The following is a 22,950-nucleotide window of genomic DNA, read 5'->3' as shown; positions in this document are numbered from 1 at the left end:
TGCTGTAAGCATGTAAGATGAGTGTCCTTTGGATCGATGAGCATTGAGGTTAAGTGGCTAAGTAGAAAATTGCCCTCTTGGATGTTTAATCCATGAGACACGAGAGCATTCGACTGGGACAAGTCTTTGATAGCCGGAATGAGTGATTGTCATATTACACAAATCCTTTTTTCTATGCATACGTTTGAGAAGTTAATCATGTGACCTATTTTATGACCACTTCATAACTTTATTCCTTCTTTTGTTATGCATGCTATCACACATCATGAAGGAAGAAAATGGAGAGGAAAGGTTTTGAATTACACTGACCTCATGAGGAACGTGGCAAAACATTTGGGATTAATTATCTCACAGACTGAGGACCTAGTAAAACAATTTAGAGCATGTCTTTTGGTCTGCTTGGTAAAAAGTTGAGACAGGATAAACAAAAAACCTTGAATTTCACCTCTCCTTTTTCTCTACACTAACCTTTGTGATAATAAATGAATTTCCGCTGCAGGTATTACCTGACTTCAAACCATAGTCCCTCTCAGTTTATTCAGGAGACATGCACTGTCGTCAACTGGGAAATCAAATCACATGTTATTAGTCACATGCGCCAAATTGTAGACCTTACAGTGAAATGCTTACTTACGAGCCCCTAACCAACTGTGCAGTTGTAAAAAAATATGGATAAGAATAAGAGAAAAGTAACAAGTAATTAAAGAGCAGCAGTAAAAAATATCATTATATACAGGGGGGTGCCGGTACAGAGTCAATGTGCGGGGGCACCGGTTAGTTGAGGTAGTATGTACATGTGGGTAGAGTTAATTAAAGTGACTATGCGTAGACGACAACAGAGAGTAGCAGTGGTGTGGGGGGGCAATGCAAATAGTCTGGGTAGCCGTTTGGAAAAATGTTCAGGAGTCTTATGGCTTAGGGTTAGAAGCTGTTTAGAAGCCTCTTGGACCTGGACTTGGCGCTCCGGCACCACTTGCCGTGCGGTAGAAGAGAGAACAGTCTATGACTAGGGTGGCTGGAGTCTTTGACCATTTTTAGGACCTTCCTCTGACACCGCCTGGTATAGAGGTCCTGGATAGCAGGAAGCTTGGCCCCAGTGATGTACTGGGCCGATCTCACTACCCTCTATGTAGTGCCTTGCGGTCGGAGGCCGAGCAGTTGCCATACCAGGCAGTGATGCAACCAGTCAGGATGCTCTCGATGGTGCAGCTGTAGAGAACGTTTTGACAATCTGAGGACCTATGCCAAATCTTTTCAGTCTCCTAAGGGGGAATAGGTTTTGTCATGCATGCTTCATGACTGTCTTGGTGTGCTTGGATCATGTTAGTTTGTTCATGATGTGGACACCAAGGAACTTGAAGCTCTCAACCTGTTCCACTGCAGCCCTGTCGATGAGAATGGAGGCGTGCTTGGTCCTCTTTTTCATGTAGTCCACAATCATCTCCTTTGTCTTGATCATGTTGAGGGAGAGGTTGTTGTCCTTGCACCACACGACCAGTTCTCTGACCTCCTCCGTATACGCTGTCTCGTGGTTGTCAGTGATCAGGCACTGTTGTGTCATCGGCCAATTTAATGATGGTGTTGGAGTCGTGCCTGGCCGTGCAGTCGTGAGTGAACAGGGAGTACAGGAGGGGGCTGAGCACGCACCCTTGAGGGTCCCCTATGTTGAGGATCAGCGTGGCGGATGTGTTGTTACCTACCCTTACCACCTGGGGTGCGGACTGTCAGGAAGTCCAGATCCAGTTGCAGAGGGAGGTGTTTAGCCTCAGGGCCCTTAGCTTAATATCCTTTCCTCTTTCATTGCTGTATGTTTATTGGAGCACTTATGACAGGATTAAGTGCTAAGGGAGGATGAACTCTTACAGTACTGTATGTGAGAACTCCTAGTCACTATAGGACCTTTTGGGTTTAGCCATGCCTAATTGGCCTAATAGCAGACAACTTGTAGATGTTTGGATAAGCAGGGCTCTCCTCTCCGGCATTCTGGATTATATTAGGGTCAGTGTGCTCAGGTCATCAGACTGAAGCTTCCTCTCACCTCCTCTGGCCAAGCTTTAGCTTGCAGTCCCGGAACGGAGCCCAATGCCAAACAATCACCTCTTCCACTCTCCGCTCCGATCCAGCCATCTCCATCCTCCTCCCCATTTTTTTCTCTCTCTCTCTCTCTCTCTCTCTCTCTCTCTCTCTCTCTCTCTCTCTCTCTCTCTCTCTCTCTCTCTCTCTCTCTCTCTCTCTCTCTCTCTCTCTCTCTCTCTCTCTCTCTCTCTCTCTCTCTCTCTCTCTCTCTCTCTCTCTCTCTCTCTCTCTCTCTCTCTCTCGGAGGATAAGTTAGGCTCTGGCTCACACTTCTACTTCCCTCTCTCAATTCAATGTGCTTTATTGGCATGACGTAACAATGTACAGTGCCTTGCAAAAGTATTCGGCCCCCTTGAACTTTGCGACCTTTTGCCACATTTCAGGCTTCAAACATAAAGATATAAAACTGTATTTTTTTGTGAAGAATCAACAACAAGTGGGACACAATCATGAAGTGGAACGACATTTATTGGATATTTCAAACTTTTTTAACAAATCAAAAACTGAAAAATTGGGCGTGCAAAATTATTCAACCCCCTTAAGTTAATACTTTGTAGCGCCACCTTTTGCTGCGATTACAGCTGTAAGTCGCTTGGGGTATGTCTCTATCAGTTTTGCACATCGAGAGACTGAAATTTTTCCCCATTCCTCCTTGCAAAACAGCTCGAGCTCAGTGAGGTTGGATGGAGAGCATTTGTGAACAGCAGTTTTCAGTTCTTTCCACAGATTCTCGATTGGATTCAGGTCTGGACTTTGACTTGGCCATTCTAACACCTGGATATGTTTATTTTTGAACCATTCCATTGTAGATTTTGCTTTATGTTTTGGATCATTGTCTTGTTGGAAGACAAATCTCCGTCCCAGTCTCAGGTCTTTTGCAGACTCCATCAGGTTTTCTTCCAGAATGGTCCTGTATTTGGCTCCATCCATCTTCCCATCAATTTTAACCATCTTCCCTGTCCCTGCTGAAGAAAAGCAGGCCCAAACCATGATGCTGCCATCACCATGTTTGACAGTGGGGATGATGTGTTTAGGGTGATGAGCTGTGTTGCTTTTACGCCAAACATAACGTTTTGCATTGTTGCCAAAAAGTTCAATTTTGGTTTCATCTGACCAGAGCACCTTCTTCCACATGTTTGGTGTGTCTCCCAGGTGGCTTGTGGCAAACTTTAAACGACACTTTATGGATATCTTTAAGAAATGGCTTTCTTCTTGCCACTCTTCCATAAAGGCCAGATTTGTGCAATATACGACTGATTGTTGTCCTATGGACAGAGTCTCCCACCTCAGCTGTAGATCTCTGCAGTTCATCCAGAGTGATCATGGGCCTCTTGGCTGCATCTCTGATCAGTCTTCTCCTTGTATGAGCTGAAAGTTTAGAGGGATGGCCAGGCCTTGGTAGATTTGCAGTGGTCTGATACTCCTTCCATTTCAATATTATCGCTTGCACAGTGCTCCTTGGGATGTTTAAAGCTTGGGAAATCTTTTTGTATCCAAATCCAGCTTTAAACTTCTTCACAACAGTATCTCAGACCTGCATTGTGTGTTCCTTGTTCTTCATGATGCTCTCTGCGCTTTTAACGGACCTCTGAGACTATCACAGTGCAGGTGCATTTATAATGAGACTTGATTACACACAGGTGGATTGTATTTATCGTCAGTAGTCATTTAGGTCAACATTGGATCATTCAGAGATCCTCACTGAACTTCTGGAGAGAGTTTGCTGCACTGAAAGTAAAGGGGCTGAATCATTTTGCACGCCCCATTTTTTCAGTTTTTGATTTGTTAAAAAGGTTTGAAATATCCAATAAATGTCGTTCCACTTCATGATTGTGTCCCACTTGTTATTGATTCTTCACAAAGAAATACAGTTTTATATCTTTATGTTTGAAGCCTGAAATGTTGTAAAAGATCGCAAAGTTCAAGGGGGCCGAATACTTTCGCAAGGCACTGTACATATTTCCAAAGCTTACTTTGGATATGTACAATATAAAAATAATAAGAATCAAAATTGTCAACGGGACAACAGTAACAACAATAACCGAGGGTCAAAATAACCATACATTCACCAATAAGCATAGAGGACATGTTCAGGTTGGTTGACCTGTCAGACGCTGTCCCTCATCTTATGGCAGGCAGCAATGTAGTGCGCTGCCAACCCACAGCTTTCTGCGTCCTCCCCCAACAGGGTAGCCTATCCTCATCAGAGATGTCTTTGAAACCTTGAATAAGGGTTTCACATTTGGGGAAATGACACTCTCTAATTGATTTATGTTTTGGACATTTTGTCAGGAAATGCAGCTCTCAGATTCTGCTGTTTTGCAGTCGTTGCACAGCCTTTCCTCTACAGGGAGTCAGGTTATCCTGTGTCTATCCTTCTCAATGGCAAGGCTGTGCTCACTGAACCTGTACTGTACTCTTTCTCTCTCTCTCTGGGGGAGGGTGACAAAGACTTTGGCTCACAGGAATGCTTCAGGGGAGAACTAAAGTTATATAGTGATTTGACTGCATCACTGTTTAGTCAATTCAATAATCAAATATAATTTAAGCACACTAACTTCACACTTGATGTGGCGTAAACATGTCAATGCTTAGCAAACCTTCAACAATGCATTGATTTACTGAAAACTATCTCCCATGTTAGTTCAGCGTCATCATTCTATATATCAATTCTAAATATAGGCATTTTTATATTTGCTTGGATTCAGATTTACTCTACCTCTTTATTTTAAGTACACATTAGTAGCAGGTGTGTTGGAACACAAGAAAATATATGGAAAATGTGATGTTTAGGTCCAAGAGAACCCTTCAGTTCCCTAAACACAATCAGTTCACAACACCCCAGACAAAGTTTCCTCCCTCCACAGTACTAACTGCAGCTGGCAGAGATGAAGAAATTCCTCTTCCTTTCTTGAGGAAAGAAGTGGGACCATCAAGTAGGGAGAAGTTGCAGAGTTAAATACAGTGCTTTATGAAATGCCCTGTGTTGGCACATGTCGGCTACTTCCACCAACTTTATTGTGTGTGCATTTTTTATGACGCTATTTTTTTGGCAGAATCATTTTGACTGTGGAAGGGCATGAGAATACGATTTAGAGCAAGACTGAGAATGAAAGAAAATATAGAGTTTATATCTCTCGGGTGCGTGTGTGAGTATGTGTGTGTGTTGCAGTGATACCAGAGCAGATGTTGGCAGAGTGTTTAGAAAGGAGGGGAGCCAGTGTTGTGCTGCTATACCCCAGTAGATATGTTTTAAGCCGGTGACCTGTCTCGGGCCCTGTTCTTCTGTGGCTTTTTAAAGGCCGTGTGTGTGTGTGTGTGTGTGTGTGTGTGTGTGTGTGTGTGTGTGTGTGTGTGTGTGTGTGTGTGTGTGTGTGTGTGTGTGTGTGTGTGTGTGTGTGTGTGTGTGTGTGTGTGTGTGTGTGTGTGATTTAACACATGACACCACATATGACCCGGGATTCAGGAAACACTGCAAGCGAGCAGAAACATCTTAACACCAAGCATTTGTTTTTTTCACGGAAAGGGTTCGCTGCTGGTTTGTTGAATCCAGCTTTGTTTCCCCCAGGGTGAATGGGAAAAAAAGCCCCATTCCAATTCCCAACCTTATTGGCACAACATCGTCTGCAGTCTCTGCCTCTCTTTCTCCTTTCTCTCCGAGCCGGGCTAAAAACCCATGTTACCAATCTGAGGAATTAATCTATATATCAGGAGCATGACATTTCATATGCAACATAATTTACTGTATATAAACAGCTGTTACACCAAATGAGCCAGATTCAAGCTACAGTAGCAGGACTCGATGCATTTTCAATCTCAATACAACTGTAGTGTTGGATATCCCTAGCTACAGTACATAGTTTTTGAGTTACTTTCCCAAACTATCCGTTTCATGATGATTAATAAAATCCATGCTGAGGGATTGGTTGTTTGGGCCATGTGCTCTACTGAACCTGATGCTCCATGGATGTCTATGGCCACCGAGCCTACAACCCACGTGGTTAACTTTAGTCACTGTTTTTCCAGCTCTGGCACTTCAGGCTTCAGCTCTCGATACACACTTTTTCCCCAAACAAAGAAGTCGAGTTTAGTACAGCCAATGTCCAAAGGTTTAATGGTTTCAAGGTTAAGCCAAGTCACGGATTTAAACCGTGGGTGGGCAACTCCTATCCTCGAGGGCCTGATTGGTGTTACACTTTTTTTCTCCATCCCTAGCAAACACAGAGTAGATGATTATTGGAGTCCGGTGTGTTAGCTGAGGCTGGGGCAAAACTGTGAAAAAAATCAGGCCCTCAAGGACTGGAGTTGCCCACCCCTGGATTAAACCATTGTCAGACAAGGCAACAATAAACATGTCGTCCCACACGAATGAGATGCAGCGCCCTTGGGGCAATCCGTGTAAATGATGGATCTCTATGGCAAGACTCATCATTCACCCAAGTTTGGCCAAAATCGAGCAGGTGGTGTCTGAGATATCATGTGGGTTAACTTGACTCACATCCCTGAGCATGTGTAAAAGTTCATCACTCTGAGTCTAACAGATAAAGAGATATAAACATGTGGCCTTTATAGAACCATCCTGTGGTCGATATTTTAGTCAGTCATTTAGCATATGAATGTTCTTGCATATGTTAAGTCTTGAGTGTTTGCAACATGTGTACCACATTTTGTTACAATATGAATATCCTTGAATGATTTTTATATGCATTTATGTGCCAGACCACGCCCACGTGAATGTTTATTGGTCAATAGCGGGGGTTAGAACCGGTTCACGGAACAGAACCCAAAATGGGTTCAGAGGAACAGAAAAGGAACAGAAAAGGAACCTGGTGCGAAAGTGATCCATACTGTTCTGTTATTTTAAAATCATGGGAACTGGTTAATGACATTGTTTAACGTTCCAGTCATTTTTTTCAAGTCCCACAACACAATGCAACAAAGTGCCTATGCAAAGACCTCTGTTACTCAGAAACGTATTCCAGTGTCTGCCTGTGTTTAGACTAATTGCCCCACCCCCCTCCGAAGCATAGGCTACTGTACTGACATTACACGTTTGATTCAGAAGATGGAGAGGGATACTTTAAATTAGCTGGAAAATAATGGATTCACTTTTTTAATGTTAAGGTCTAGTTATCACATTTTACATTGGATTTATTAACTACAAAAGGGTAAATCGTGTTTTACACTTTTAATGTTCAAAGTTCCTCCATAGGAACTTTGAATGTCAGGGTAGGTAACAACACATCCCCAACTGCTGATCCGCAACACGGGGGCCCCCTCAGGGGTGCTTGCTCAGTCCCCCCTGTACTTCCTGTTTACTCATGACTGCATGGCCAGGCGCAACTCCAACACCATCATTAAGTATTCTGATGACACAACACTGATCACAACAATGATGAGACAGCCTATAGGGAGGAGGTCAGAGACCTGACCATGTGGTGCAAGGACAACAACCTCTCCCTCAACCTGATCAAGACAAAGGAGATGATTGTGGACTACAGGAAAAAGAGGACCGAACACGCCCCCATTCTCATCGACTGGGCCGTAGTGGAGCAGGTTGAGAGTTTCAAGTTCCTTGGTGTCCATATCAACAACAAACTAACATGGTCCAAGCACACCAAGACAGTCGTGAAGCAGGCACGACAAAACCTGTTCCCCCTCAGGTGACTGAAAAAGATTTGGTATGGGTCCTCAGATCCTCAAAAGATTTCACAGCTGCACCATCGAGACTGGTTGCATCACTGCCTGGTATGGCAACTGCTCGGCCTCCGACCGCAAGGCACTACAGAGGGTAGTGCGAACGGCCCAGTATATCACTGGGGCCAAGCTTCCTGCCATCCAGGACCTCTATACCAGGCGGTGTCAGAAGAAGGCCCTGAAAATCGTCAGACTCCAGCCACCCTAGTCCATAGACTGTTCTCTCTGCTACCGCATGACAAGCGGTACCGGAGCGCCAGTTCTAGGTCCAAGAGGCTTCTAAAAAGCTTCTACTCTCAAGCCATAAGACAGCTAATCAAAAGGCTAGCCAGACTGTTTGCACCTCCCCCGCTACGCTGCTGCTACTCTTGTTATTATCTATGCATAGCCAGTTTGACAACACTACCTGCATGTACGTAATTATCTCCAGTACCGGTGTCCCCTCACATTGACTCTGTACCAGTACCCCCTGTATATAGCCCCGCTACTGTTATTTACTACTGCTCTTAAATTATTTGTTTTTCTTATCCTTACTTGTATTTATTGTTTTTCTTCTCTTACTCTTATCTTACTTACTATCTTTGTGGGGACCTAACATTTATTTCCATTCCTATTTTCATAACCTCTAACCCTAAACGTAATCCCTAACATTAACCTCTAACCCTAACTCTAAACCTAATCCCTAGGGATTTCCAGTACCCACAAGGATACTATTACAAACACACACACACACACACACACACACACACACACACACACACACCAATGTTTTTCATTACACAACAATAATGACACTTGAAGTATGGGGTGGCAGGGTAGCATAGTGGTTAGAGCGTTGGACTAGTAAACGAAAGGTTGCAAGTTCATATCCCCGAGCTGACAAAGTACAAATCTGTCGTTCTACCCCTGAACAGGCAGTTAACCCACTTTTCTAGGCCGTCATTGAAAATAAGAAATCTTTCTTAACTGACTTGCCTAGTTAAATTAAGGTAAAAAAAATGTATAAACATACCAGTTTAGAGACAGGACATTCTTCATAAACTGTCCTTAAATTAACTATGGGCTAGTAATACTGTACAATTGCCTATAATCAGATTAAATCAACATCATTATGATAAATGCAATTTAAATTAGATGACCAGTTGGCAGGTTCTCAAGCCAGTCGTTTAAGCCAAACCTGTGTGTCATTTCATTACTAGGCGAATTCACATTTTCTGGGAGCTTTGCTCTGTCTTCAGACTGTATTTTTATATGTTGTTGTCATGTTGGAAACAGCATAAAGAGAAAAATATGGCACATTCACATGCCGTCACAACTCCATGGTTGCCGACTGGATACGACTGTGTTTTTGTCAACAGATGCCACACTTTATTAACTTGACTTTGACCATACACTGACCATTGTCAATCTTCGTTTCTAAACTCCTTTGATCTACTGTGATTGACCTGACCCATGACTTGGTCTTTCAGAAATCCCTTTGATTTGGGTCTCAGCATCTCAGCTTCTCGGAGATACTCCTGCAATGTAATCCACAGAAGACCACATATGTGTTAGTGGGGTTGGGTTCACCCATCACACACATTCATCACCTCATACAGTAGGTCTACTGTAGTAAAGTAACTCTTGAAGATAGGATGGCATGCCTTTGAACCTATATCCCCCCCCCCATTGATACACATGAAAGATAATTTAAAAGGTCAAAACTAGCAATGCTGAAATGGAAAATGTCAATACAAATATTGTTATAAAAAACAATAAGGGTGTGCATGCCTTATGCTGACTAATTGTGTTTTTGAACGAAAAGCCAACTTTTACATGGACATTTTAAGCATTTAGCAGACATCTTATCCAGAGCGACTTAGAGGAGCAATTAGTGCCTTGCTAAAGGGAATATCGACATATTATTCACCTCGTCGGCTCGGAATTCCAACAGTCAGCTTGATCTCCAAGAGCCAGACAAAGTCTTGGCCCAGTACAGCATTGTTCATCTTCAGGGGGAAGAAAATGGGGGATCTGAATATAATACTAAAATCTGGATTGTGCGTGAAATGTCTGGTTATTTGTCATAAAATCTTTGTCCCAGTCCAGGCCTGTCATAGTGTCATATAAATGTTCTAAATGATCTCCTCATCTGTAATGTATGAGGAATCAGAATGGGATACCGTTACAAGTGGTTCTACAGCTGTTTCACAGTGGACATTGTTGTAGCAGCCTACCCAGTGTCGCCCCCAAACATCTACTAAAATTCAATCCATATTTATCTGTAAATGTAAGAAGGTATATAATGCGCCATAAATCAGTCTCACATACAGTATTTAATGATGCTATACAATGCGTTTTGACCTGTTTCCCATCTCAACCATACTACGTTTAGGTGATTTTCCCAGACAAAAACAAGATCTCATTTGAACTTTGTGGAAAGACCAATGCAATTTTCTCATGCGGTCTGATCCAATCTTGACCTCTGTTGCTAACACAAAATAGCATTTTGCAGAAACACACTGTAATTGATCACTGCACACAGTTGGCAGAGTCAAATATCAAATCTGATACATTTCAGCACAAAAAGGAGGCACATTTCAATCCACACGAACTGTCATTCGTGCACCAGAAAAGTAATGATCTCTGCAGAAGGGGCTAATTAATGGAAAGTGTAGCGGCATATGGCTGAAAGATATCGGAGAGCTTGTCAGTTTCTGCAGGTCTGTGGCTCTGATTCCTTTAGCAGGATGTCCTTTATTTGGGAAGAGAGACTTTTCCTCCTGTTGTAACGTAAGGCCTGAGAGAAACTCGACACTCTCCTAAGCGGAGTGTCCTGTTTGCTATTGTCATGCAATGTGATTGGCAATGTCATCCACCACAGTGTCAATGGCTGCAGACCTGGAAGGCGCCATATGGGAAGATGCTCTGGCTGTTGGAGGCTTTGCCTATATTCAACGGGCTGCAGTAGAAAGAAACGTGACTCAGGAGGAAGGGGGTGGAGGGGGAGGGAGGGATGGAGGAAGGGTTATGGGTTATAATTTTCCGATGTCGCGGACCGGGAATGTTCTCACTCCGGAGGTTTTATGGAATGGGGGGGGGGGCTGCCAGCCGGTTCATGCAGCGGGAATGCTTCTCATGTCTCTGTGTACAGGAGAGGGGGAGATCGGGGAGGGAGGCAAAGCGCCTGTTTGTCCAGCTGATGCCGGATTCTTCCGTCACCGTTCCAAATTCCCCCCGCCGTCTCCAATTTTAACTGAGCTATTTTCCATCTCCCAGAGCTCTGCTGCATATTTAGCTTATTTGATGCCGCTCCGTTCTGTTGTAATTAGTTATTTTTAAAACTGGCAAACAGAACGACCGTCAGTACAGGCACTGGCATTGGTTGGTTTATTGATGGCCAGTGCCAGTGGCCTGCCTACTATTGGCTCTTTTTCCTCCCCCATATGCTGCTGCTATTGATTTTGGTTGGCGCTGGTTCACTCACTGAAACGGGTGTATTATTCCAGAACCCTACAGCCAACAGTTGCACAAAACAGTTACTTTCCCTGTTATCTTTTCCCCTTTAGGTCCCTTGACTTTTTAGACAGTTGCACAAAACATCTTAGGGTGAATTTCTACCTTAACCCTTTTTATCTAAAACTTCCTGTCTACCTAATGCTGTTAATGACTGACCTGACCCCTGACCTCTACTCTACACATGACTCCTCTCTATTCTTTGACCTTTACCAAAACTGACTCTGATAACTACAGTGGTTTCTCAACTAAAAGTGTTGAGATTATGCTGCAGGATTTAGAGGTCATTTGTGGTTTAGTACAGTACCTTGCGTCACTGCTTCATTGCTTCAGACCAGCACAAGGGGGAGTTAGAGCACTGATTATGCTTTTGGGTCCCAAGGCGCTAATGTGTGTCTAACTGACAATGAATGGGCGACATAAACCAAATAGAAACTGATAACTGTGCACGACTTTAACATTTAATTTCAATGAACTGAATGATAAGGATGAAGGTGATTGAATTTAGAACAATAGTGTAAGAATTGCTATTACTCTGTCCTGCACTCGCACACCCTGGAAAAATACACTTATTACTCGTCAGTATTACTTACTAAAACTGTTGTTACGCTAAGGCTTTTATTCTAAGAGAAACGAAAATGTTCAATTATATTCCATGATATTCTTAAGATATATGTGTTGACTGAATAAGCAGGTGATGTCTGCTAAATAATTAAGTTGATGGCACAGTCATATAGCCTCGGCATCTACATAACGCTGAGTGACTCACTCATTCATGGCTAGCAACATTCTTTCTGATAGTCTTTAATAAAGAAAGGTTTTGGTTATCCTGACCTGGACACCATTATGGGCTGCTAGCAGGACAATAGACTGTTGCCAACACCTCTCTGTATTTTGATACATTGTGCAAGGCAAATGATCAGCATTAAAAACTTTGGATGGGGCCTCCTGACTGGCGCAGTGGTCTAAGACACTGCATCGCAGTGCAACCTGGGTTGCTACAGATGCTGGTTCGATACCCATGCCGACATCCCTTTGTTACCACAGAGAAAGACTTTGCAGTATGGTAACGTCAAAAGGGTGAGTATTTGAACAGTATTTCTATATTCCAAGCAGTTGGAGTGGTCTGTGGATACTTAAGGAACAGTCATTTCGAGTTTGTTTCATTTGTTGACCTCATGAAGGACAGGAGACGCACAATACTTGTTTGTATACACTTCTCAATTATGGGGTTTGCATCTAAATGTTGTATAAAATAAATGATTGAGTTTAGGAATACTTTTGAAAAGATTAAATGTGAGGTTTTCCTTCTAATTGAGACTATGGGTTTTCATATAAAGTTTACTAGTCAGTTAAAAGGACTCCCTACAAATTGTACATCAGACTGTCGCTACATGTTGAAATGGTTGGCGATTTAAATATAGTCAAGATGACCCTGGGACGGGGTCCCCACGTTGAAATGGCTACGACTCTAGACTAAAACTCGCCGGATGATGCTGGTGTGTGAAGTGGTTTAAACTTCAACTCTACAATAGAACAAGACCAGAGAACGTGGAGATCATCACCACGCTGAAATGGTGAAGAAATCTACAAACTAAAGACCAGATTATTCAGGCTGCAGTTGTTTAAATACTTTAGTCTGGTGAATGCATCTGATCTAAGAACATTTCCGAATGGTACTCTGACATATCCATTATAACAAGCTACAACCACGAAAGAACATGGGACTTCTGGGAACGCAACCAGAGACTCTCTGATTAACTATTATCCAGCAGATGGACCGGTGATCACAGAGAGGGACAACAAAGGCATACGCTCATAAATATGTAAAATGCTATTTATTTTCTAATGAGCGGCTGTTCATGTTAAAGGTATTAGCATTTCATGAGTGTAGTTATCAACTGTATTACAGTGAATCCACTCTGAGTTTTCCGTTCTTGAACTGTCCCCACCCCTTTCCTTTGTCTACCAAGTCGTCATATCGTTTTAGTCCACAAGGGACTTATATTTGTGTCATGTTAGTAAGCAATATATGACCTATTGTGTGTGTTTATGTAATTCTGCGATTGGTTAGTTAGAAAATAAATAATTAAGCCAATTTCTATAACGCTGATTTTTGTTAGGGTTCTTGCAGATATCAAAGGGTTTGCGACGTTCAGAAATGAGACTGATGAGGTAACAATACATTAATAGAAGACTGTAATTGATAAGATAATAAAATATCTGAAGAGTTATATTTGGGAAATGAAACTATAAACAAAATGTTCCCGTGGTGCCCCAACTTCCTAGTTAAGTACTATTTCGTGATTCGTTGAATTATGGAATAATTACACATAGAGAATCGATTTAATAATATTACAGTCTTCACATTTAATGACAGCAAACGCTATGACAATTGGCTGTATTAGATTTTCCGTTCCTCCTGAAACCCTTAATCTGCTCACTTAAATGAAGAGATCCTGGTCATGGTGCTACAATATGTTGTTACAGCAAAATGAAAGTGAGGACAATCGGCAATCTGCTGTATGCTTATGGCCTATACTCCTCACCCCACCCCAAACTCCACCCGAAGAGACGCATGGTTGCCAAGAAAGTGGTTAGTTTTGCTAGATTCTTAAAATGCGTACACATCATTTGTGTGTTAGATCAATTAAGAATTAAATGTGACTCCAACGTTTTTATCATAGGCCACTGTAATCGATGGGGGCTCATGGCGGTACCATTCTGCTCATCTGATGAAGGTGCACATGGTTCAGAATCAAACTTTGAAGACTGAGATCAAGTCATTGGAGGCAGACCATCAGAAAGAGAAACATTATCTGAGGGCAGAGATACGGGCAACAGCTGATGCATAGGTCCAGAGCCAGGCGGTATTGGCAGAGAGTCACTCATCATTGGCAGAGAGTCAGGCGGAGGATGACGCATTGACGAGGGCGAGGAACGAGATGGAGTCCCAATCCATGCCAGACACACCTGTGAGCTCTGGAACTCCACCTCCAACAGGCAGAGTCAACATACCTGGCAGGTTCATCAGGTCGTCGGTTCACCCTGACATTTACATTCCTCTTCTGACAACAGAACTTGACCAACTGCTCACCAGGCACAACAAGGGCCATCCGGACCGCTAAGCTGTTCTGCTATTTCAAGGATGTGTAACTGTAGAGGTACCACGAGTGGACACAGAATACCAACTGGGGTGGATCTCGAGGCAAATGTGGCTTACCAGTGAACCTCCGGGGGTTCATCATTAATACTGTGTCTCAGTATTAAGTTTCTGTCCATGACTGATGCAACCCGAAAAAGCATTAAAGACAGTTAATGAGTACTTGAGGTCACTGAGAAATTCTGGACATGGCCTGCTCTCGCATATGTAAGGAATTAGGCACTTTACCATGTTTACTACAGTATGTACTGTAGGCTATGTTTACATGTCAGACTGCACAGTAGCCTAATGAACAAATCCTCAAAATGCTTTAAATGCTTTATCCAAATGTTTAAAGTGCGTGTAGGCGACCTCATGCAACCGCAAAATGTCGGGTAAGTATATACTGTACAGTACTGTGTTTCTTCATCAGCATATATATGCTTTCGTTAATAAAATAATGACAAAAATACTCTTTCAAAATGCAGATGTTTATTTCGTTATGGATCCATAACAAATTATTATGGGAATAAATATCACTGAATGACAGAAATATTGGAACGAAGTAAACAAATTGCTGCTTACTGGAAAATACTCTTTCAAAATGAATGGAAGAGACGGCATTCAGAGGTCAAGACAGCGCTGCTCTGAGACAGGCATGGGGACTGGTCTTGATAAATCAACAAGATTTTATTTTCACTGAATCTCCATTTTGGATATTGGTTAGACTACAATTAGGGTGTGGAAATGTTATGATTATTTTGCTCTTACTGTAGCCTACTCCCGACCAGTCATGGTGTACAGCGCCATTATGAGCTATTAGTAGGACAATAGACTCTTGCCAAGAAGGAGGGTAGGGGGAGAATTGTATCGTCAAATGTATTTGTTAGTTAGGTTGGCTGTATCACATCCGGCTGTAATTTGGAGTTCCATAGGGTGGCGCACAATTAGCCCAGCGTCGCCCGGGTTAGGCGAGGGTTTGTCCGGCCGGGATGTCCTTGTCCAAAATATAGGCACGATAGGCTCATGGTTTCTCTCCCTCTAAAAACAGAAATAAATATTTTGGCCTTTACAAATTTTACTTTGGCCTTTTATTCAGAAATCAATCGCTCACTTTAGGTTATTTGAAAATGAAATTATTTTTTTAAACAAAGCGATTATTATTAATTAATTTTGAATTATTTAAAAGTCCCTTAGATATTCTCACAGATCAGATTTGCCCCAACAAAAAATGCCACTTAGATATTAATTTAGAATCCTCCAATCCTCTAAATCTAAGTATTGGCAGAGAGTCACGTCATTGAAAAAATATGTTTAGATAGGCCTACAGTATATCATAGGCGACATGAGTCTCACTAGTGTTGAGTAATGTGCTGTTAAAAGTGGTGTAGGTCTTATTTATTTAAAAAGCATATTAAAGTTAGAAGCAATATTTGCAGCATAGCATACCCGCTGTGGTCCTCTATTTCGGCACCGTTTCTGTTTCGTAAATAACGTGCCATAGACACAACTTTTACAGGAAGAACCACTGTAACTGGCCCTTTCCTTGATATGTGCAACGCACTGAGCTCGCTGCGGGGGTCAAATGTAGCAGTAGTAATTGGTCCGGGTGAGCCCTTCCCAGCTAGCGAGTTTATTCTGTCTAGCTGGCAACCACAGCAGCATGGCACTATTTAAAACTTGTAAAAGAAAGTGATGTTTATTTCAATGGGCAAGGCAGAAATAACTTGTAGTATTGGTCAGCTTCTGGATGTCACTGTGACATGCAAATGGTTAACGTAACAACAAGCCGGTGCAAATTCCCATTGCAACGATCTTGTATCGAGGTGCTATGTAGTTGGTTCCTATCAGGCAGGCTAGGCAGCTGTATCACATGTCGCCGGTGGTAGTTAATGTGGCCAATTAGTTTTGTCCCACTTGATTTTATTTTGAGTAGGATAGTGGCCTACACAATAAATCATTTGTAATATTGCATACTTCGTAGTAGCCATCTGGATGGATGTCACTGTGCTAGTCTAATGTTACTGCTCAAAGGGAAGAGTTTGTGCTGCAAGAGGGCAACACAACATCAAGGGGAAGAGTGCCCTTTGCTCTCGCTAGGGGGGAACTGCTGTCCGGCTGTTTCGCTTATTAAGATCCCATTAGCGACTGCACATGCAGCAGCAACTCTTCCTGGGGACCGCATAAAATGTACAAATACATAAAGTACGAATCAGTCATAGATGAGAACAACATAATACATTATTACATTCCAAATAAAATAAGTTATACTTTATATAGGAAAGACACCAAGGGACAAAAATATATTATTTACACAATATTCATATTCTTATATACAGTACAGTTACATTCTTGATACACTGATACACTCTTGGTTGAACTCCAATTCCTAGGGGGCTGGGGCAGGTGGGGGAATATTTAGGGAAAATGGCGCTGCACAGCTTTCAGAAAAACAGTCACTTTCAAACTAGGGATTTTGTGGCTATTTGAGGTAAGACAGTAATTCTGCTCATAAATGATGCATGTATGAACTACAAATTGACACATCCAGCCCAAAGAGAGAGGTATAAATTATACTTAGTAGCAAAAGTTCCGTTGCATGTCTTTAAATTACCGCTAGGAGAAGGAAGAAGCCGAAAGCTGAAACCAGCGACCTCATGGCTCAAATATTGTACGGTCAGTCCTTTTCTTAAGCTTACAGATACCACATCCAGTCAAAGAAATGACTCCTCAGTCCAATCTCTCTCTCTCGCTCTCTCTCTCACACACACATTATTCTTGAGAGGGATGACAGAGAAGCTGGATGGCCAGCATGTGCTCAACCGCACACTGCTATCTTTCCAGTCTATTGACAGAAGTTATGTTTTGGAAGGAGACAAAGTAGTTGATTTCCCTTATGACACAAGGGTATTCCACAGTGTTCTCTGTTTTGGAAAGAGTGAAGACCAGAGATATTTGCTGTGTCACAAACTCCCCCCTCTCTCTCCCAAATGAAAAATATCTCCAGTCCAAACAGATGATTTCTTTGCAGAGGAAAGTTATTGCCTTCACTGCATTGTCCTCATTATTATTCTAGACCATTGGCCTACAGTGATGTGGTGAAATAAGACCATTACTAATGACCATCTGAGAGTTATTTGTGACTTCGTGTTTCAGTTAGTCTGAAGGCCATTTGAAAAGAGCTGATTCCTAGTTTCATTACCCAGCAGCTGGACAAAGTTGGAATAAGCAGTTTTTTTAAAGCTGCTTTGAAAATAATCTCCCATGGGATCCACAGACGTTTTTCATATTCCATTTGTGTGGAGTCTCAGCAGATTGGAAATCGGTCTGTGTGGTGCAACACATTGTATTCTAGGTCTTGAATGTGTTAAATTACATGTTATTGTTGATGTCATTTGTCCTTATGGAAATCTTTGAGAGCAGACTGCAATGCTTCATCCTTAACTATGCACTGGAACACACACGCACACACACAGTCTTGTACAGCTAACCCCTTAGCTAGCCCCTTACCCTTAACGTAATTCTAACCCTTACATTTATTCTAACCTTAACCCTAGACCCCCTAGAAATAACACTTGACCTCGTGGGGACTAACCAAATGTCCCCAGTCAAATTTTTGTTTGTTTACTATTCTTGTGGGGACCGGCCCCCACAAGAATAGTTAAACAGGTCCACACACACACACCCATAGGATTACATCACTATGGGAGGTATCTGTGTCTCACCATCTGTGAGAGCTTGTCAGTGTAGGGTTACAGTCATAGCCCTTTGTGTGTGTGTGTGTGTGTGTGTGTGTGTGTGTGTGTGTGTGTGTGTGTGTGTGTGTGTGTGTGTGTGTGTGTGTGTGTGTGTGTGTGTGTGTGTGTGTGTGTGTGTGTGTGTGTGTGTGTGTGTGTGTAACTGACATGGTTACACACACACTCATAAGCCTTACAGCATTTCAACAATGCCAGCACGTATTCTTAATTCTTCAATTACTCTAACAGTAATACAGTAGGTACCTGGCTACCATAACATGTATAGCCGTGTTGCTGTCACAGGATCCAGAAGTGGACACTGTACTGTACATAGCTGTCGACTCTATGCCTGTATCTGTCCACTTCAATCACAGATGCACATTAAATGAAGGCTAGTATCAATGGCATTATAGGTATGGAAACTGTCCCAGATGTTTTATGTAACCCACTGTTTGGGCCTTGGCTTTTTGCCTGGTAAAAGCACTTAGAAGTCTCTCTGAGTGACATTTTAGAATGCATTAAATATCCTATTAACATTGACAAAAAACGTTTGCATTGAACAGCACATAACTGGCACAGGTTCTTTCACCTCCCATTGCATTCTCACTGTACACACACACACACACACACACACACACACACACACACACACACACACACACACACACACAGCTCACACAGCTCACACTGCTTAGTGACAGTTTAGCCGTTCAGAGGTTACGGCTAACGAGCAGCGGGGAGAGTCTTGAATGGGGTGAGCGGTGGCGTGCAGGAGGCGGATATATTTTGGGTGAGTGGCTGGCTCCCTGTGTTTGTTGAGGACACGGGTCGGTAGTCTGTCAGAAGTTGGTGTCTCTCTGGGGCTCTGGCCATGTTGTGGGTCAAGTGTAGAGAGCAGCTCCTGCTGGGGCTGGGTTGTTGCTGCGGTCCCACTCTCGGCACACACTCCCTGGGTTGTGTTTTCTGCTGGGTTGTGGGGTCAGCGGTATTGCTGATTCAGCCCGGTGCTGTTTTCTTTCCTTCTCTCTCGCTCTTCCTTCAATCCGCTGGTCTCTTGTTCTCTCTCTCTCTCTCTCTCTCTACACAGTCTCTAAGGAGGAACTACATAGGCTGGCTCAAAACATTACCTTTCTGTTAACGAAGACTACACAATTGTCGTGACTTTACCATCATTAATCTGATCCACTAATTATGTTTAATTGTTACCCGACTAAATTAATCATGTAACAATTAACTCATTAGGATTTGGGGCACCATGAGAGTGGTTCTTTAAAGAGTTAACATCTCCCAAATGAATCTCTATAACATCTATAAACAGACAACTTATTAATCGTAACCTCGTATCATGTCATCATTCTGAACAGTCGTAACCTTGCATCTGCAAAAACCTGAGCCTTAGTTATGATTCAGGACTACACGTTGTTATAGTTATTTAGTTACTAGCTAACTAAATGGTAACACAGGATAAACATACACACTTAAAACATTAGAAACAGGTCCTTAGTGGACTGACAACAATATGGCTACTTGTTACAAAATGACATGTAGAGGGCGAAAGAGAAAGAGGGACAGAGACAATGTTAGTACATTTAGAAACTACTCACCATAATTTTATACAGTTTATTCAAAAGGGGCGGTTCTGTCAGGCTGTCATGCTCTCTGACCTCACTTGGGCGTAACTTGTTACTTGTACAAAGTTTTATAAAAGTATTGTCTCTTATGGCTCCTAAAATTGTCCCTCTTCACTAAAACACTTTCTAACTTTTTATGCACAATGCATTCGATGGACATTCTACACATAGTGGGTATACTTTTCAAGGTACAGTATTTCCTTTATAACACTTAAAAACAACACAAACACACTATGACATTAGTGTTCTTTTAGGTCACCCATTCACCACGTTCTATGTTAGAAATATTGTTCCAATAGTTGCTTTTGAAGGTGTTTGTTTCATTGGGAAAAAAGGGGAAAACCTTAAGACAAAGGCTCATTCCCTGGGTGAATTTGGAGAGAGAGGTCCTTGATTTACAACAGGGTGTGAGCTGTCAACCCCCACCAGTCCCCCCCCCCCTCCCCTCCCTCTCGTGGGTGAGAGGTGGTCTGGTTGAAGTGATTTATTGCAAAGCTGGTCTGACCTATTTGGGTCCTCACAGGACAGTCATGACACATTCCACCTATCAGTGCTCAAGTGCTTACAGACAGTTACAAACTCCACAAACATCCCTCACCAACCTCATTCTGTATCCATCTCAAGGTGTGCATTCTTTAAACACATTTGATTTCTCATATACATTGTTAAACAGTATTGTGTCTCCTTCCTCTCAAGATGACCTTTCATTTTTACACCTGGATCCAGATTAGGTGATTCTGAGAAGTACTATGATTGGGGTCATTAGAATCTTGGTGAGAAAGCTCGGCTCCCACCCCCTTCTCACAGGTATATCTCATCCCTTTCCCTTCAGCCTAGGAGATGTGGCTGAAGATTGTTCTAGCAGCTTATCAGAAGAATGTCCTATTATAACACCAGTACTGTTCCTAAGGGATGGAGAAGGTGTTGGAGGCCCTGTACAGATGTTTAAAGGGTTCAGAGGAAAGGCGTCAGAGGCGCTGAGACACCTCCCTCATCTCAGGGACATGGGGTCTCCCACTACAGATTGGGAAACTGACAGACAGTGAAAGGGGAAGGGAGAGGGAGAGAAAGAATGATGGGAGAAACCGGAGACAGATTGGGAGAATAAGTGAGATATTTGAACAAATAGAGCTAAAATGCTGTATTAAGGAACATCTATGGTCATAATGTGTTAAGAGCCATGTCCATGTCTATCACATATCAGACAAGTCATTTTCACCAACACCAGTGAATGGGGTCAGTCCAGCCAGTGAGGACCATCCCCTACCATCACCAACATCAACATGCTCCTTTCCCTGGCCTGGATCTCTTAGCTGTGGGATTGGCAGCAGCTCAGCTCTCTGCCCCACGGACGCTGCAGGCAAACACACCCAGCAGGCCTCACACACTCCACGGACACACTGCTCACAGGCTCACACACACACACAAACAAATCCAACTCTTCACAGCTGTTTAAATGCCACAGAGACCGACTGATCAACTGTTCCACCAATGAAGCGTGTCAAACATGACTGTTGCGGGGGTATAAAGGATGGAGACAGGCACAGGTATACATCTTGGTTTTTAATACACCCAAAACAAACACGTATGCAAAACACTGGGGTGTAGCCAAACAAAAGAGTGAGGGTAAACCTTGTAGAATGACACCGGACGAGATCAGTAATGCACAAAACATGCAGCACAGGCTGAGACAACGCACAGGTACTCACACGACCAACGGACATGGGAACAATAATCGACCGCCCAATGGAAAACAGAGGGCACATTTATACAATTGCAATCAGGGAAATGGGGACCAGGTGTGCGTAATGACACAGTTCCAGAGGGATCCGTGACAATGACGTGAGTGTGTTTGTGTGCATGTGTTTGATCACTGATGGTCAAACACATATGAGTTGTGAGTTGTTGCTGATCGTTAGCATTCTCCTTACGTGAGTGACCTCTGGCAGCCATTGCTGGTCCAGTTTAAACATTTTAAAGAGTGTGACTGACTGTGGATGTTTTTGTTTTTGTCTCCCGTCTCTCATCCTTTCAATCTTTTTATTTTGCTGTAAAATCACATTTCCATCCCTTCTCTTACCTGCTCTTCATTTCCTCGTTGTCTGTTTCTTTCTCTCTATTCTTATTTTGGACATGTCGATTCAGATTCATCAGAAATGTGGCAGGAGGACACAGTGTTTACCAATGGAGGCCAAATATGTAGAGCCCCGGGGTGAGTGACGTGGGTCACCATGTGTGAGAGGCTCTCTCTCTACCTTTTTAACTGAAGTAATGTGGCCCCCATACTGACTGGTCCTCTATCAGCCTCGTGTACACACACACACACACACACACACACACATGCATATAGATGTATACGTGCGCTCACACACGCACATGCATGCACAGTCACACAGACACACACGTGCAAACAGACATGCACGTACACACACACACCACGGAAACTAACCCAAAACCCAAGTTTCAACTCCAGAGGTTTCCATTTCTAAATGAAATGGTGTAGTAGAAAGGTTTGCATGTTTCCAGTTTCTCAAGAGGATGAAATGTGACCCCTCATTTTTAGCAAACTATTCATGGCTAACCGAATCTCACAACAGAATCCAATTCTCTAATCTAGTGGGCCTTGATACTAGGATTGGGTCATCAGGTTTCAGGTATGACCCAGATGCAGACAGTGCCGAAGAAATAACAATTTATTTCTAGTACAGAGGCAGGCAAAAGACAGGTCAAAGGCAGGCAGGGGTCAGTAATCCAGTGAGGTGGGGCAAGGTACAGAACGGCAGGCAGGCTCAGGGTCAGGGCAGGCAGAACGGTCAAAACCCAGGAAGGGACTAGAAAACAGGAGCAAGAACAGACGGGACCAGGGGAACAAACGCTGGTAGATTTCACGAAACAAAACAAACTGGCAACAGACAGAGAACACTGGTATAAATACACAGGGGAAGGTGGGCAGCACTTGGAGGGGGGTGGAGACAAGCACAAAGACAGGTGAAACAGATCAGGGTGTGACAGGTTTGTCATTACTATTATACTTGTTGTACTGTCTCTGTACTGTTATTGTCTCTCGTTACCTAAGTCTGGCAGGTAAGTTAATACCCAGCCATGACATTGGGGTCAAGCTCAGCTGAAACTTTACAGTTATCATTTTTATGTGACACATTCATGTCTCTCT

The 22,950-nt window shown here is 42.9% G+C and overlaps 1 protein-coding gene across 1 annotated transcript in view; it reads left to right on the top strand.

Annotated features, from left to right (window-relative positions):
* The window catches only part of me1 (malic enzyme 1, NADP(+)-dependent, cytosolic), a 118,480-nt gene that overhangs the window by 51,989 nt on the left and 43,541 nt on the right, over positions 1-22,950 (top strand). The gene's annotated exons all lie outside the window — the stretch shown is intronic.

Source organism: Oncorhynchus masou, chromosome 29, assembly GCF_036934945.1.
Source record: "Oncorhynchus masou masou isolate Uvic2021 chromosome 29, UVic_Omas_1.1, whole genome shotgun sequence".
Taxonomy (NCBI): domain Eukaryota; kingdom Metazoa; phylum Chordata; class Actinopteri; order Salmoniformes; family Salmonidae; genus Oncorhynchus; species Oncorhynchus masou.
This window is presented reverse-complemented; position numbering and strand designations above follow the sequence as displayed.